General features: G+C 30.9%; 1 long non-coding RNA gene across 3 annotated transcripts; it reads left to right on the top strand.

Annotated features, from left to right (window-relative positions):
* Positions 1-13,144: 13,144 nt before the first annotated feature.
* On the top strand, positions 13,145-16,538 carry LOC145137790 (uncharacterized). 3 transcript variants are annotated; one of them, XR_013721222.1, is made up of 4 exons: positions 13,145-13,625; positions 14,331-14,501; positions 14,619-14,693; positions 14,776-16,538. It is a non-coding gene; the product is annotated as an uncharacterized LOC145137790 (long non-coding RNA). The 3 variants fall into 3 exon arrangements; XR_013721221.1 differs by having other exon boundaries at positions 14,331-14,693; positions 14,776-15,965; positions 16,152-16,538; XR_013721220.1 differs by having other exon boundaries at positions 14,331-14,693.
* Positions 16,539-17,971: the final 1,433 nt, after the last annotated feature.

Genomic DNA, 17,971 nt, shown 5'->3' with positions numbered 1-17,971 from the left:
CAAGAGCAAAGGTTCTCCAACATTATCATCGGCTGAATATGTCTGCCAACTGTATGTACTTCTTACTTAAAACCTTTCTATGTTATCCCTTTTGCTCTATTTCTCAATCAAGAACAAAAAATTTACTTAAGCTACATATCTGTGTTTTGTTTGAGAATATTTTGTTGTCTTGCAAAACATTTTCCAAATAAACATAAAGTAGAATCCACGTTAATGTATCTGTGTTTTGCTCCTTTTTTTTTACAGTGACAATGTATGCCTAGAACATCAATTTCATAAATGAATTGGATAATATGAAAGATGATTACACATTAAAAGTCAGTATTATCCGTTTGTGGCAATCATTCTCGGATACAAACCCAAATATAGTAAAATCACTAGATATGATCTTGATAGATAGATGAGATGGTAAAATCCACTTTTATAATAGTGTTTTAATAAGTTATATTTTGAATTCTAATTTAATTTTTTATTAAATTTAATTTTTTAACTGAATAGGGTACAAAAATCCGAGCGAGCGTATATTCAACGGATTTTGATAGATTTCAATCAAAACTTAACGTATTTTTGATATTCAAACAAATATTAATATTCATTTTAAAGAATCAATAAAAAAAGTCTTTGTAAAATCATAAATGTTATTAATAATTTATTTATTTTATAAATATTTTTCTTGTGGTTTCTACGACTTGTAACCTAGTTATCTCTAAATATTATTAAAAGAGAACCTTAAATTCTAATCCTAAGAAATCAGGACCATTCATTACATTTCAATCCTTAATTTTTCACCCTTAGATTGTTTGCTGACATCATCCTTATTCCTCTTAACATCATTACACGTTTTCTCTTATTTCCTTCATCATCTACCCTCTTTCTCTCTCTCTCTCTCTCTCTCTCTCTCAATTGTAACCTAATCATTCATTTTTCTTCAATCGTGCCAGAAAACTTATCCCTAATTAAAATATACATTGCCTCTTTAGTAGCCTCCAGAAATTTAGAGATTTGTTTAATCGAGCAGATGCTAAGTCCATATATCGACATCGATCCCTCTATTTTTCTCTAAACCCAATCGCTTTCTTCAATCGGTGCCAGAAAGGGTCACCCCATAGATTTCATACATCAAATCGATCCTATGTGTTATTCCCCTCTGCTATGTGTTCTTCCTCCTCCGACGGAATCTGGCCTATAAGTCCCGTAATTATGATCGTTACACTTTTGATTCTATAACTAAATGGGTTTTTCATCTTTGATGCTTTCATTCAAGAATTGTAGTTGAATTGGAGAATTTTTATGGCAACGATAATAGGGTTCTTGGGTTCTGCATCTGGAACAGTTGGTAGTGGCGGCATTTTGTCCATATGATTACTTTAATCGTTGGGTTTGATACCAATTCTGCTGCTGCTCTTTCTAAGTGTACGTTTTCACTTTCTCTATTATTTTTTTCTTCATTTCAGCCATTATTGACCTACCAAAATTGGTTACCATGTTTAATTGGCTTACATGGACAAATTTTTCCTGTACCAGTGAATTGCCCCCAAATGCTAGGTCTGGTCAAAGTTTCATCCATGACCCCAAGGTATCTCTCTTTCTATTTGTCTCTCTGTGCATACACATACATGTTTATTAGCAGTGGTTTCATGTATGTTTTATTGTAAGATGGTTTTCAAGCTGTCTGATGGTTTCAAAATGGACTAACAAGCTAATGTTTATCAAATCCAACACACCGAAAGTTTTGCAAAGGCATCATATACAACCCTTTAACATGAAAACTTTGTATTCATCTTGTTTGAAAAGAGAAATGAGAAAAGCCTGAAGATGGTTTGAAGCTATGCTAAATGGGACTTGAAATGCTTATATAGTTATGTAGGTGTTGTGTTTAATGGTTGTGACATAGTTTTAAGTGGATTAAATGGTTGGTTGTAGGTTGCAGGGGAAACAGAAACGAAGGCCAAAATAAAGTTACTATTCAAGACAGCAGCAAGTAAAGATGTGGTGTATATCAGATCGTTCCAAAAGGTATTCATTTCATTATATCCAAAAATTTAAAGAAGCAACTTAACTTTTGTACCTAAAACACAAGTATGCTTTGCTATCAGTTGTAACTGTTGTTAACATGTTTGCTATGTTAACATTTTGTGTTAATATATTGCAGAAAAGTACAAGTCCATGGATGTATCTGATATCGTGGAGGAAGATGAAGAGGCCTTTTTAAAGGGCTCTTTAAAAGGGTTTCCTTATATGAGACACACACGTGTATTTCAAGATGATTTATTGACATCACAAGAGGATAATTTAGACCTTCCAAAATCTGGGATTGTTGATGAAGATACAAAAGTGGCTTCAGAAGTTGATGATCAGAGGAAAGACTGTTGTCATGATGTTATACCATCCAATAAAAAAACTCTTCAGTGATGATTATTTCCCTCTTGCTCAACAAAACTGGGAAAATAGAATAATTTTTTGATAATTCTCCAGCTGTATCAGAAAATTCTGGTGGAAGTGAGATTTTTGGACCTGAATCTGACTCATTGAACGGGCGATTGAAGTCCAAGACACGGGTTGAGTCGAAATCATATAATTGAAGACCAAGGGTATTTTTGTCATATTTTTTTGTTTCAGATTCCCTTATACTAGCGTCGGTATATATTTGTGTGGAATTGAGTAAAAATGTGTATATATTACTGCCATGTTACATGAAACTGAAGGAAGCCGAAGCTTTGTTGCGTAGACTTGAGTACCAGAGAGGCAATTTTGATGCTGCATTTCAAGTTTTTTATGGAATCGACATCAGAAGCTTGTCACCAAGAATGATTAGGTCGATTAGTAACAGAACCCTGCTACGAATCGACAAGGGACAATTAGGTAATTTTACATTTATATCATAATCAATTTTCTTTCAACAACTTCTTATCTGCTTATCCAAAATCCAAATCCAGTTATTTTGATATCAAAATAATCAGACAATCATACTTATAGTAATCAATTTTAAAGATCGAATCCAAATTTGATGACATTTTATAAGCTCGACATTCTAATATTTAATTTTAAAGATATTTAAAAATCAAATTTAAAGAATCAAGAAATCGACATACTTGAAGATTTACAACAAATAGAGGAGGTATTTTTCCCGATGATTCAGCTTTTGGGAATTCAAGAAATCTTGCAATATGATCAATTTTATGGGGAGATAAGAAAACATCAACACCAATTGGGTAAAAACCAGCTTGATTTTAAGCATTTTTATTTCTTTTTAGCTATGTAAACAAAAAAAAATGTGTAAAAACTCTTATATTTGAAAATGAGACAATTAAATGTTAAGTTTTTAGTTATAACTTATACCTTATTTAATTATGCCTTACATCTCTTTTCTTCATCAAGTTTTCATTGGTCAAATGAACAATCGATCTCGCTACTGATGTTACAGGTAACAATCGTGATGCTTTGTTAATTTGGTACAATGTTAATTTAAGTTAGGGTTCATTGCAAATCAACAGATTTTTTTCGTTAGGGGTTGTTCAAATCCGGGGTAATAATAATAATGAGAAATTAAGTTAGTTATGTTGAAAAACGATTTGGAAAGGTAACTTTTAGTTGTTTTGATCATTTTTTAGATGCTCATCCATAAAAAATAATATATTTCTTTTGATGTTATGTTGATATTTAGCATGTTATTATATTGAAATGAAAATATTGAATGATTTGAGCCACTTATTGTAGAACAGAAGAATTTGCATATGATATTCAAGTGAAGGGAATGTATTTTCTAACTTTAAATTTCTGTAATGCTCAAATTAGGTTTCCAAATACTTATTTGTTGGTTGGATGCTGTAATGATGAAGTCACACAACGTAAAGGGCAAAACAGTCATGATTGACAAGGAGCAATATGAATCTCTTTGTCATTACAAGTATGTTTGATCTAATCTACTCACTAAAAATCAGGATTATTTATAAAATAGTGATGAACTTAGTTTGAACTTTGAAAGATTCTTTTTTTTTATTGTATGCAGGTGGGTTGATGAAGTTATCCCAGATGCCCCTTGGGTTATGATCCAGGAAATTATAGATAAGCATAAGATTGACTATGTGTACATGATGGAAAAGTTCACAATAATCTCTATTTCTCTATGCACCAGTCATGAAATTGTGTATATTCCATTCCATTCCATCCAACCAAAAAAGCTTTCTTTCTTTTTTTCTCTTTTGGTATTGGAGCAAAACTTGTTGTGGGTCCCTTTGATAAAGTTGTTAATTAAAATTCTACTATTGGTGGGATAGTGGTTAGCATCATGATTAATGGCCTTTAAAAAAACCATTTAATCATTAATTTCTCTAAATTATATTTAAATTTTGTTAGAAATGCTTTTTGTGCCATTGGACATTTAACGAGAGTTGTTGAGCATTGCATTAGTGTTCTTCTAAAACTGAAAAGTAAAGTATGTTAGTCAAGAAGTATTGTCATTAAGGATTTTTTTTAAATATATCATAATATGGTTAGATTTTTAAGAATATGAAGGCGATGTAGTTAGCAACATTACAATCAAAGAATCATGAGGTTCATAAAATTTAGATGGTGTGCATGCATATTTTTTTCAATAATTATTTGTTAAGTTACTGTCAAAACTGTAATTTAACAAAAAGAAAAAAAGTTAGGTGACATTTTTGTTCTATAAATAATGTGTCTAACAACAATAAAAAATATTATTTTTGTGTCCCAAAAACAATATGCCAAATGACCATAAATATAATCTGTAATTTTTTTTTTTAATTTTATGTTCCAATATAATCAGTTGGCATATGGGCTTATTTATGTCAAACCGTTTTCTGGTCATTTTGTCCCAAAATTTTAATTTGTCCTAAAAACTCAGTTGTGAAGATGCAGTGGGGATCACAGATGGTATCTTTTTGTCTCTAACACTCGCTAGAAAAATGGTGGCTTTTTGTCTTTTTTCTTTTTCCTTCTAGAATTTCTTCCCCTACTACGTTGCCTATATTTCCTGCAAATAAACACATCTTATAGATTATATTAAAAAAGTTATTTAGTATATTCAAAGTTACACAAAACTAATTATAAGCTTTTTGTAATTTTCTCAAAGTACGATGCCCTAACAAGAAAAAACAAAAGCGTAATGTCATAATGGAATAAATGAGAGTGTGATGCTAAAATAAACCAATAAACGAAAATTTGTTGCTATTCTTTGTGCTAAATGCAAAAAATCATAAGATATTTTTTAATGTGTGTCTTATAACATCCTACTTTCATTTGTTCATGTTACAACATAATACATAGAAGAGTCTATAAATAGCAACATACTTCTATTATAAAATCATACTTTAAATGCAAGTAAGTTACTCTAATAAACAAATAAATGAATGGAAGATGCTATTGTTGCACTTAGATCTTTATATATTGTAGCACTATACCATACACCTTTCGTCTTTTTCATTTATGGGTTGTTTAGATGGTTTTTTAATTTTTGATCTTTATATAGAGTATTGCAGGTAAAAGAAGAGAATGTTAAAGCTTTCATCGGCCTGCTTAAAAGCTCTTGATAAGATTACCTTTGGTATGGGTTTAACTCGGGTATGAATTTCAAAATTGAACATTTCACGACCTTTATTGTCACCAACTCTTAACTTTTTAAGCAAATACAGCTTGTGTATTACCTAACTATAAGTTTTGTTGATACTAATTTATAATTAAAAATTTGTAAGATTGTTGGTGAATGAATATGCTATAAAGCTTAATGAGAAACAAGTGACAAACTTTCTTAGGGCTACATGCCAACACCCACATGAAAGGGAAAAAGCATCATGAATGTATGAATTTTATAACCTAAATTTTTAGGGATGCAATAATAAGTTGTATATATCTTTAAGTATACAATAAAAAGATGTGTCTACCTAGCTTAAAACTTTTAATTATTCTATTTTTAAGGATCCAATAATAAGTTGTATCTACCTTTAAGGGTGCAATAAAATGATGTATCTACCTAGCTTAAAACTTTTAATTATTCCATTTTTTTTTTTAAATTTGTAGAGTGGGGGTTTCGGGTTGGAAGCGCGAACAGGTCATAGAGATGGATTAGTTTCACGATAATTTGATGCTACAAACTTGCCTGGTATCGAGAACTTCATTTGACAGTTTGCTTTTTCTTTTTCATATGAGTGAGTCTTAATGATTCCGTTTAGAGATTTTTTTTATAGTTGATGTAATTAAGAATTTGAAGTGTTGATATAGAAACAATAAATAATAGTTTTATTACTATGTTTAATGTTGTTATAGGAGATATGTAGAAGAGGAATGCGATTTGATTCCTATGTCATCAGACTTCATTTGAAAAATTCAACGCATTTGATGATCTTTATCTTTCATTGGTCTTAAAATTCACTTAATTTCATTGAGATTGTTTTCATACTTACTTTGAATATTAAAATAGACATATAGTGATAATACTATAATACATAACATTATACAAATTAATATTATAATTAAAATTCATCCAAAAACAAGTTATTTCAATAGACAGATACAAGTAACTATGTTAACTCTTCTTGAACTCTTGAAGCATATCCAAATGTGTTAGTTGTTGATAATACAACTAACGTTGATTATTTTCTTGTGAAAAGTGAACTCATTTATACCTATTATTCTTTCAGGAAAGGATTTAGCTCGACCAAAATCTACAAAAGCATTTGAGTTTGATCAAATAAAGCAAACACATACATTTTTATAGATTAAGTGGGAAGTCAACAACTTAGTTTATTATTAAAAAACCAAAATACCATCGTTATTTGATAACTAACTTCAATATTTTATTGTACGAAATGAACTCATAAAACACGAGCATGTCAATAAAACCGTGTTCGTCTAAAAATTTGCTTCACCATTTTGATGTCAATGCGATCAAAGGTTCATGTAGTTATAGTTCTTCAAATGATTAAAATTGATTTGGTTTGTTTTAAAATGTGTTATATTATTTTCTTAGCAGCTTGGATTGATTTATAAAAAATAGGATATTATTGTAAAACTTACTTCTATAATTATATTTAACATATTCATTATTTAAAAAAGTAAATATAACAAAGAAAAAAGGTTCCTTCGTGTTAGACATGATCGTTTGATAAGTTCAAAACTTCCAATCATCAACACAAATTAATATAAAATCTTACTCAACTCATTTGAAAAACTCAATACTATATCTATTGACATTTTCTGGGAAATTAATTAAAACCCAGACATAAAATCGACATAGTTTTTCAACCAAATGTTTGCTAAACGTATTTTTATTAATTGTATTAACATTGTGTTTTGAGGGATAATGTTAGAGTTATTTACTAAAATGATCATATTTTGAATTCATTTATATTTGGGTAGACACGTCTTCACTCATGGTCAATTATCTGTTGTTGTTTCTCGCCTCAGAAATAAAAAATGCTTGAAGGTAATCATATGTAACGAGCAAGGTCATCCAACTAATAAAACAAAAAAATATTGTCTATAAAAAGGTCCTTCAACGATTATAGATATTCAGACATTTCATTGTTTTTTTTTCAGACATTTCAATATTACCAATAATGATTTCTCTTAGGAATTTCAACTTTAAATAAAGATGGATAGAATCTAATGAACAAAAGGTCATTAATATGTGTGCTTAGTATTATAGTAAATGAAATAAGAAAGCCAAAACCCATCATTTTTATTTCATATTAAAATGGCCATTTTAACTAAAGCGCATTGCTATGAATTGCTTTAAAATTGTTTTTTTTTTCGGACCATTTTTACATGTTGCCAAAACAGCCCCATTAATACCATTTTACCTTGCCAAAACAATTACATTTAAACAAAATGTGCTCAGTTTAAGCCAATTTGACCTGATGTCAAAATGGCCTATAACCGGAAGTACATTGCTAAAACAATGCCCTAAAAATGCATATTTAACACAATTATCACCTCATGCAAAAATGAACATTTTTTTTTATCAATTTCACATTTCCAAAAAGTATCCCATTTCCACCAAAATGTCCTAACTTTAGTCTATTATTATTGATTTACAAATGCCCATTTAACGGAAGTTCGTTGGTATAAATTGTTAAGATTTATGGAGTCTTGAACAAATTGACAAGTTCCTAAGAGTTCAAGGGCCATAAATGTAACATTACATTTAACAATTGAATTATTCAATTGTTGTCGGCAAAAGTTTGAATTAAATATTCAAATGGTCGGTGGACAATTATTTAATATTTGTTGGACGGCTAATGTGAATGGCAAAATTTTCAAAGTCAATATTTGCGGCAATTTAGTATGAAATTGAAGGAAAATTTACGGCCATTTGTAGTATAAATATAGAGCGATGCAGCAGAACAACAAGCAGCGTAGAACAACAAAAGTGCTGAGTGATATTACCATTTGTAATCTTATAATGAGTTAATATAAAATCTAGTTGCGCCCGTGGACGTAGGATTTACACCGAATCCGAACCACGTAAAATCCTTGTGTTCTTTATTGCTTTATTTTCTCGTTTCGTTTGTGAGTGTGTGATAGTGTTTCCGCTGCGTGTACCCGGTCCGGTTCCTAACATAAATTGCTCTAAAATGACATTTTTGCACAATTTTGACGTGCAGCCTAATCAGTTTTTTTTTATACCATTTTCACAAAAATTTACTCATTTTCAACCATCATTTCCATATGTCAAACTAATATGATAAAAGAATCCCCTTCTGTTTTTATCGGAGGCAATTCCCCGTACATGTTTGTTTTTCTATGACCACTAACAAAAGTCAAGGACATTCATTATCAAATGTCGCATTATACTTGCGTAGATCCATCTTCACTCATGATCAGTTATATGTAGTTGTTTCTCACGTAAAAAGACTTGAAGGTACTCATATGTGACGAGGAAGGTCGTCCAACTAATAAAACAAAAAAATATTGTCTATAAAAAGGTCTTTCAACGATTATAGATATTCAGACATTTTATTTTATTTTTTAGACATTTCAATATTACAATAACCCGAAGTTTGTTTTTGTTACTTTATCTTTTTTTTTAATTATTGTGTCAGATTTTTATAATTTTATCTGTATTTTTTATACGTCCCCGCGTTTAACCCGGGTCATAATCTAGTTATATATAAAAACCCTATTTTTCTCCTTCCTCTTACATCAAATCTACGCGCTTTGTTGATCGACACATCACCTATATTCTAGACGCCGTGGACATCAACATTGATTCAAAACGCCTCCCGATCCACTGTGTCGTATCATCTCCCCATCAACTTTCAACGTTACAATCCCACAAATCGTTTAGTTCCCATTTTCCAAGAAACACAAACATCCCCTACAATCCACCGACATGCTCTATCTTTTCTAACTGCAACCCCGCCTTTCTCCCCAGCACAACTCCGATCGGCGATCACATCACCCAAAAATATCTCAAACTGATTTGGCGGGGATAGGATTTGCTTCTTATCTTTCTTTCATAGGGATTGCGCTCTCGGTTTCTCCTTTTCTTCCTTTTCCTTTCTTTCTCGAGGCGAAGATAGAGCACTGGGTATTCAAGATTATAAAAACCCTTAAACATGTTCTTCGTCATTGGCAAAAACCCGCCTCACCAGAAAAACTCTATAACGTCAGAACGCAAATCAGTTATGAAGATTAAATCGAAATCAAGCATGCTAATCAATGATGAACAAGATATCAGATCAATCGGGGTTAGGGAATATCAGGGACACAAGAAGAAGGCAGAAAAACTCTATAACGTCAGAACGCAAATCAGTTATGAAGATTAAATCGAAATCAAGCATGCTAATCAATGATGAAGAAGATATCAGATCAATCGGGGTTAGGGAATATCAGGGACACAAGAAGAAGGTGAAATCTCACTCTTCTCTCCTCCTCGCTAAAACCTAATTATTAGTTTTTCTGTTAATGAATGGTACGGTAGCCCTGTGCCCATGATTGTTCTGTCCATTAAAAGTCTTGGAATTGCATCGGAACAAAGCTTGCCTCAGGTTCAGACGATTAAACGGCTCCTGCTTTGTTATTATTACAGATAGACCAAGGGAACTGGAAAGAGAAGAAACGGGAGATTCCTGCTTTGTTGTTTCACATATTGATAAACGTTTTCTCCCATTGAATATAAAGCTTTTGAAAACAAGACAATTTCTTACTCTCCATTATTCTTTAGCTTTCTGGTCCTTTTTCCTCTTCTGCTTCCGCAAAACCACCCTGAAGTACGTATTAATCTATTATTATACAATAATACAACCAATAGGTGTATGTTAATCTCCCATAAATATGTGTTCCTGGTTATTATTATTTTTTTTGTTTCCTTTTAAGAAAAGGAAGGAGTGAATTTTTGTCATAAAGAACTTTTATGGATGTGTTGTCAACTTGTAATGGTTGTAAGATTTCATACAATTTGATAAAGCTTACTTCATAAAGAGTAATAAAGGTAATAATGTAATGAACTGAACATTGGGATCCTTCAAAAAATAAGGATTTAACTGCTAGAATTATAGTGGATCATATTGAAGGGGTTTGAACCCAAGATTCTCAACTAGAAAGAATTAAAACAAATGGATTTGGTTAAAACCAGTGAATTTGAAGCATTAAAATTTCATTATTACTTATTATAATAATCGATTTTATGAGGATTAAAAAAGATTTTTCACAATAGACCCATGAGGTATTTCTCAATTACTTCACTAATTTAATCGACTTCAGTTCAATAGCTTTTGATTTAATAACTTGATGATTAACTGTTTTAATATTGTTTGAAGAATTTTTTTATCAAATTTCTTGTCATTCCACTATATAATAGAACGTATCACCATTTTAATCCGTTTTTCAAAGAAACAACTCCATCAGTTCAGTTATGGAATATTTACCATATGTTAGTTTTAATAGTTGGAAAGTTCTTAATGATCATGTAGTAGCTATTAGTGCCTAAAACATGCACATGTTAAGAGGCCTATTAATAGTCATCCACTTACTTTTTTGAGAATGACATTTGGCTATATTAGCTTTATAGAGCATATTGGCATTGAAGGAAAACATTCTAGAAATAAACAACCGAATCAGATATGGTTTCCACATACCGGTTATAATCACCATCTATTGTATAATAGTTTGTGGCTACTTGAAGACTCAAAGTCCCAAGAATATACAACTTGACCTGAGATGTAAAGAAGATTGTTTCCAAGATGGTCAAATTGTCTTTGATTTTTTATATGTGTAAAGTTAATTACCAACCAAAGAAATATATATTAAGAAAAGGGATTCCGTCAAGATTGATAAAGTTTTTTTGGTGTTTGTAGAGACACTCTTTGACGAATTTGTTCCGATTCATTTATTTGGGTACCAAGCAAAGGTAATGATGGTCCGTAATCAACGCCTCTTATGTATATTATCAATATCAATGAGATTTGAGTTAATGGAGGTTAGACTTTAATTAGATTAGTTTCTTGATCTTAAAATCACAATATTCTCAAAAAAAGAAAAAAGAAAACGTTTATCTTCTTTTTTTAGCTAACATCTTGTCATATGTTGCCAAATTTCAGTGAGTGCCGGTGAGACAACATTGTTCTTGATATATTATCAAGCACACTTAAAAATTTTGTAACGAACGGCTAAAAGCACTAAATGCAAAAAAAAAAAAAAAAAAATCAATTTACTGCCATTAATTTGTTTATTATAGTGTCCTACTTTCATTTCCTCATATTGCAATATTATACATAATTATACACATCGAGATTTGATGAATTGAAATGACTGCCTATTCAATAAATACTTGTGTATGATCTTTAATATTCTCATAGTTTCATGGTTTGTGAATTTGGTCTTTTAACTATTGCTATATAATTTCCATTTAATTTGTTGCAAATCATAGAATGTATTTCAGACAGTTAAAAAGATGAACCAAGTTAAGCTCTTTGACTGTCGGATTTATGCCTCTAGCTAAAAAATGTAGGTAAATTTCTTTTTCTGACATTTGTAATAACTGCATGCTACAAAGTTACGGTTTGATAATTTTTTTTCCATCATGCGTGAAGTAGTGTGTAGATTAATGATATTTATGTCAATTGTCATGCTGACATGGTTCCCTTCGTATCATAGTTCCCAAACAAGATTGTTGCTCGACCATGCGTTCAGTAGGGGTATCTAAATTTTAATGATTAATGAGGAAACACAAGGAAAGGGCTAAACCTATTTGATGGGTTATTTGTGTTTTATAGCATCATACTTTTATTTCTTGTTATCAACGATTATACTATCAATATTTACTTATTAAGGCTTTGTATAATGAAAAATCCACTCAAATATGGTATTGTACTTTCAAATACCTAACTTATCCGAGCTACTAGATTTTCAGGGTGGGTCGTGCTGAGCACGGGCCTCTAAGGTTCCTAGTATATATATATATATATATATATATATATATATATATATATATATATATATATATATATATATATATATATATATATATAGGGTTGAGATCGGTTGAGAACTCATAGTTTTCCGAGAACCTGAGAACTAAAAGTGGAGCGTTTAATCAAAATTAACTGATTAAGGGCATGATCGTCATCTTACCAATCTTATTTAATGTTTAATTTTTTTTGTTATTAGAAAGATTAATAAAAAGTTCTAAAAAATTAACATAATTGGATTAAGAAGTTAAAAAACTTGAAATCAAATTAGGGTTCTTGTGGAGAACATACTAGTGGGAAGAAGATCACAATAGGATCGTTCTTCTTTGATTCCAACTAAAACATTTGCAGTCAACAATTGGGAAAAATTTTGTTGGCCGCATAATCAGGGTTTTCCGATTGGCTTTTTGTTGTAGAGGAACCGGTGAATTGCAAAAGGAAGGCATTCAAGGGGATGCCACGATTAGGAAAATGTAATCGACGTTTCAAAGGGATTGAAGACGACATTTTGGTATGTTGCGTCGTTTCGGGAGTAGGCTATGTGTAGGTAATGCAACCCTATGAAATTTTTCTAGACGGCACCACATTAAAAGGGCTTTTATATATAGTAACGATATCTTTACTATATTATTAAACATATTGTCTTTTTTTTGAAATTTAAGAGGTATACTTATTACAACATCATAACATCATGTACAATTTTATTAAGCTTACCATGAAATCGGACCTCTATCTCTACGTGGTGGAAACACTAAACCCTAGCCTCCTCGACACAACATCTGACGTCGTCAAACCTACCCCCTCTATCGCCTCTCTTCTAGCTCGCTTCAGTTTTCGGTGTACCTCCGGTATCACCATCCTCGGTCACTCAAATGCTCTTCCTCTTAACCTGGATGATTGAGGCCCTGCAACTCTACTTTTCTCTACCCTTGTTTCTCTTCTCAAAACCCCAATCGCACCTGTGTCTAATGAAGATCCAATGAAGATCCAACTTTTGAAACCCTATCTAGCCACTTTCATTGCCACCCCCTCTCTTGCCCCTCTTCTACCTTCTATTATGACGAGAAACCCTAACAGTCTCCACAATCTTAATCGTCACCACCAACGAAGAGGTGGGGACAAGGAGAATGCCAAGCCATCGATTTCTGATTCATCTATCTCATTCATTCCTCAGTCGTTATCGACATTTACATGGTAAGTTTTTTCAATCTTTTTTCTTTTTGACCTAATTCTCACATATTGAGACCGGTAACACAAAGACAAAGAAGATTGAAATTTAGCGTCATTAAAAATGATGCATTTATATGTTTATATGTTTGAAATGATCCATATGTATTAACATACCTGATGTCAAACAATAATCTGCAGCAAATGCTTTAAACTAAATTATCTCCCCTGCTTCTCAATAGACCCTTTGGTGTTTACACTCTTATTATATCAAACAAATCATTTATTTTGATCAGAAAAACATTAATTCTAGAGTATTAATTGGTGCAGCAATACAAGTACATGAGGTTTTTGCTCTTGCACACTAGAAAAAAAACATTTCTTGGAATGTTGCATAGTATAGGATTGGTTCTTCTGCATTGGTTGTGCTGCTCTGATTTTGAATCGGGTAGAATTAGGTCTAAAATTGGTATAAATTTATTTGATTTTTATGGATAAACGAATAGATACTCAAATGAGATTTTTACTGTTTTTCTAACCTATCAGACTACCAGAGAATTGGTAACACTGATCAGATTGTTAATGTTGATTTTCGTTTTCTGGGTTTTTTTGTACTCCTCGATTGGTGATTTCATATTCAATACTTCATGTAAGTTTGTTTAATTAGTTTAAAGGATAATTCAGTTTGATTTTCATTTTAATTTTGTAATTTATTTTCTTGTAATTTTTCAGGGTATTGGGAATACTTGTGGTGCTTATGTTCATACCTATTGTTGAGAAGAGTAAAAGGGGTATATTTGTAGCCACGTATTGATTTAGCATGTTCGATGTAGTATCAACAGAACCACTTACATGGAGATTGGTCAGCTATGCGTTTTGCTTATGTTGATTTCAGTTTTTCGGGTTCTCTCCCTTCTGTTTATCTGTTTCAGTCACCATCATTCACCACTTGAAGCTTGATCAGCTGTGCGTTTTGCTCTTCTATACATCATATTTTCTCTGTTCTTTGGCTTTTTTTAGATACAGAAAAAGAAGGTCAAACATTTGGATTATGATAGAGAATCAAATCAATTTCATGGTCACTTGGTGTATAAGGTAGGTTTAAATGATCATCTAATATCCCAAGAACATTAGTATTCAAAAATAAACATATGTCTATTTCTTGATGCTTTTGCAGGTCTCACACAGAGGTAATAAAGTAACACTTACTGGGGGCAACTTAGTCAGATTTGGTGGCAAAGATGCAAATAGAACTCTCTTGAATGATCTCCACATTTTAGACTTGACAACTATAACCTTGGATAAAATTGACAAACCATAAGATCTTTTTGCACTAATATTTTTGTGGATACTCTGTAGTTGAGATAACCCTGTACCTGCAGTCATCTTCTTCATTGTGATTAGTCTATTAACTAAGTTTTATTGTGCAGAAATGAAAAGCTTTGGAAAGGAAATTAACAATGCTTTGATGCCAAAGTCTTTGACCAGGCCAGACTGTGAGGTTATGTGCTACATTTTTTTGGTTGGATCAATTCTATAATTTGGTATTTTTTGGATTGGATTGACGCTCTTTTTGATAATATCTATTAATGATGTTTATTTCAAATATTTTTATTATCAAGGCATTCTACTATGAAAGAACACTATTTTAAAGTATACTTTCATTTCTCTGTCAAAAAATTTTTTTTTCTGATCATGGTTTTTTATTGCTCTCTAATTGATGGTTTTACAAGGAAGGAGGGACATTTAACATTATGGAAGCATCTGCAAAGTCTTTTCAAAATTAAAGTTATGTGCTTTTGAGAATTCTCATCCTGAACTGCGTCTCCACCATTATAGGATCGTTGCTATCCTCCACCCTCTTGGTTATTCTACCTGGAAACAACACCTTTAACGATGATTTCAGTGGGATTAGGTTTCAATATTATTTTGGAGGTCAAATTTAGCTAAATACGAAACCATAGAGGCCAACATGTGATTTGTTGTGCTTGCTGCTTCCTCCTCTAGATTACCCCTTATTCAAGTCTCAAAAATTTTAGCGGGCACTATTGCTACAATTATAAATCTTAAAATGGGTTTCAAAGTGCATTGCTAATTTTCATAATATACTTTTTAATGTTCTATTGATTCTCCAAGCCTTGGTGAGTCATGTTGCTTCAGTTTCATATCATCATTTTGGAGCTTGGTGTCAAGCATTACTTTAAGGGGATAGAGTTTATCTCGAAAACTTTCTTTATTTTGTTCACAAATTGGACAAATTTACCCCTGGTGTTTGGAATTTCCAGAACTCTTGACCTTTGTTTCCATTTCCCACATATATCAACTATTGTATTTGAAGTTCAAGGCTACCAACTACAATTTTATGAGGTATTTGACTCAAAATACTGTAGCGACATTCAAATATATTTGCTTCTGGCATGTATTAGTACTAACTTCATAATATTTGTCTGTTCTTTTAGGCCTATGTTCATGAGGTTTATTATTTTACACAATAAACTATAAATTTGAAGTTTTTTTTTTATAGTTGGATTATGTTTCATGGGTTTATGATAGGTGGATAATGCTTCATGGGTTTATGATGAAGATGCATAAGAGGAGAGTATCTTTAATGATTATGACAAGTAATTTCAGTGCAAAAAGGTCGCTCTAAAGCTAAATGTCATGTTGGCAAGGCATGTATTTAACCCTTTTTATATCTATTTCTTCAAATCATAGGTAAGACTACAATAGTTACAATTGATGGTATTGGACATATCTGGACTCAAGTAACCTATTAATCCAACAAATTGAAGAGCAGAAATGTTGGTGTGGAAGAGTTGGACGAGTAAATTCTCTGTTAATTATCAACTGATGCAAACAAATAAGTGAGGGAATTAGAAACTATTGTTAAAAACATTGGTAATTTCATTCATTGATGCATGTTTGATCTCTTCATTTTCATTAGCTCAGGTGTTAATGTTGTTGTAGTATAAATAGTTTTTTTTTTTTTTTTTTTTTTTTTGCAAAAAATATGGATCCTGCTTTTGGTCCTTTTCATGTATTTATTTGTGCTTTAGTTTCTTTTCATTTATCTTATTTTTGAAATTAATTTTATCACAATGCAATTACATTTTAGTTTGTTTTAGAATATATATATATATATATATATATATATATATATATATATATATATATATATATATATATCATTGAACACTTAATGAGAAAAAGAAAGAATTCCCTTCACTACCTCTCAACTAAAGTTGTCAAGGAACTAAGTAGTTTATCGAATTACTTTTGACAATATTGTGTAGTATATAATAAAACTTTTGTTGAATACATTTATAAAAAATAAAATGCAAACAAAATTAGACATGTAATCTATGAAAAACGATTTTGTTTTGTTTGTAAAAGAACAAATTTCAACAAATAAAATATCATTTTTAATTCCTTCGTTAATTAATAATTTTGAAATACACATCCCAACAAACACAAAACACAAGTATGTACACGCATTATAATTTTTAATGATAAATGACATTTGAAGATGCAACGTGTTTTCTTTAAAATATGATATTATGCCAATAAAAAACTATTCACCGAGAGTTTGCATAAATAAAAGTAAGATTTGTAGAAAACAACATTGTGAGTTCCTCTTAATAATACATATTTTCTAAAGAAAACGTTGTGCTGAAATGAAGCTTCGGGCTGAAAGGAAACTATTCACCGACAATGAAAAAAAAACTACTCTTCCAAATGTAGGTATTTATCTTTCACAATCAGTTTTCTTGGATCGTCAACTTTATTTGGAGTTATCCAGATGGATATAACACCCCAATACAAAAGTATTAGTGAAGTCTGATGAATAATTCAACAGCAGTAACGTCTATACATCAAATGTGGTGTGTCAAGAAGTGTTGCATGATTAATAATGTCCAATCAATCATATGTTCGTACACATTTTTAAACAGTCTTAACTCTTTATTTTTTATTCTTATCGATTTCATATTTTCTAACATTACTCTTATTGATAATTTTTTAGATGTAGTAAACTATTTGTGCAAAAAACTATTTGCCACTAGAAACTATTTTATGAAAGATTCACACCCGCCGCTTAGCGCGGGTAAACGGCTATATATATATATATATATATATATATATATATATATATATATATATATATATATATATATATATATATATATATATATATATATATATATATATATATATATGCATTTTTTAGTGTAAAACATTATGTAAAAGAATAATGTAAGTTAGAGATTAAATAATACTTTTATCGTTTTTAAAAACTAAAGTTATGAAAACACAATGAAATTTTGAGTTTGATTTTATTTAGTCATTAAAGTCTTTTTGTGTCATATCAATCCTTA

The sequence above is a fragment of the Lactuca virosa genome, chromosome 9 (assembly GCF_052849685.1).
Source record: "Lactuca virosa cultivar CGN04683 chromosome 9, Lactuca_virosa_CGN04683_v6, whole genome shotgun sequence".
Taxonomy (NCBI): domain Eukaryota; kingdom Viridiplantae; phylum Streptophyta; class Magnoliopsida; order Asterales; family Asteraceae; genus Lactuca; species Lactuca virosa.
This window is presented reverse-complemented; position numbering and strand designations above follow the sequence as displayed.